Raw genomic sequence first — 1276 nt, 5'->3', positions numbered from 1 at the left:
CCGGAGAGGCAGGAGAAGCAAACCCGGGCCGGGTATTTCGGTCTCCTCTCCCACCGAGCGGTGCTGCAGCAGCGATCAGCCACCGCGCGCTATTCCCAGAGCGGGGCTGACATCAGCCGACGAAGCCGGTGCATAAACAAAGTCATTTTGGCTTGATAAAAGCAAGAGATGACAAAGACACGGTTGTTTACCAGAAAATAAAACGGCTGCGTCCCAGCCCCTCTCCCGGGACTGCGGTTACTCGAGAGCCGTGCCGCTGGCGCTGCCCCCGGGGGCTGCTCAGCCCCTTCTCCTCCGGGGATACGCGCCGGTCTCCATGCGACAGGCGAGCGTTTCAGGATGCTCTTGCTCTTTGGCTTAACGCAGCGCCGAGCTCTCCGGCGCCAACCTCAGCTGGCGGATGCCGTGGCCGAATCCACGATCCGCACACTGCGACGCTGCCCGAGGCCGCGATTCCCCAAAGCGACTCCGCGCTGGGCAAAGCTCCGGTTTTTGGAGCCAGAGCTTGAGCGAGAGGCTGACCTCTGCAAAGTCTGCTGCCAGCACCTTTGATTAGCACCGATATAACGCCCGGGGCCGCTCTTGGGAGGCAGCATTTTAATCCAAGAGTTGGCCTGCGTGGCCTCCCCCCATCCAAATACGCTTGGACTCTCACACAAATTCTGTATCCATAGGTACCTCCAGATACAGAATGCTCCGCATCTACAGAAGAGGTAGATATCCCATCCCTCTTAAATCAAGGTTTCCATGATTTATCTCAGATAAGCCTGGCTGTGGGGCTGTCCTGGAGTTCTGCAAAGGTCACGCATTTTCTCCTAATGTTACACCTCGAGATTTGTAGATGTTTTCCGCGGCTGCCTTTGCCAGGAAGGGACTCTCCTCCCCTCCGAAGGAACGGCCGATCCCAGCCATCTCCCAGCTACCTCGCTTGGCCGTATTTTCCTATCGCTTCTTAAAAACTCCCTGGAGCAGCGGCCAAGCCCGTGCAATGCCCCTGCCCGCACGGCAGAGTGCCTGGAGGAAGGGGACGCTCTGCCTACGGCTGAAGTTCGTGCCGTTGCTCTGACCAACGGAGGGTCCTTGCCCCATGCAGACCCTCCCTTCCCCAGCAGAGCCCAGACCCCTCGGGATCCAGTGACTTGATGCCACACGGAGGCAAATACGAAGGGAAACGTCACCCTGGGCTTGGTAGCCCCGCTCCTGCAAAGCCTTCCCAGAGGACTCGGTTGCCACCAGCTCCCCGCAGTCCGTCCCTGGCTCTTGGGGACACTTTGCC

Source organism: Egretta garzetta, unplaced genomic scaffold (genome assembly GCF_000687185.1).
Source record: "Egretta garzetta isolate BGI_Z169 unplaced genomic scaffold, ASM68718v1 scaffold223, whole genome shotgun sequence".
In the NCBI taxonomy this organism is placed as follows: Eukaryota; Metazoa; Chordata; class Aves; order Pelecaniformes; family Ardeidae; genus Egretta; species Egretta garzetta.
This window is presented reverse-complemented; position numbering follows the sequence as displayed.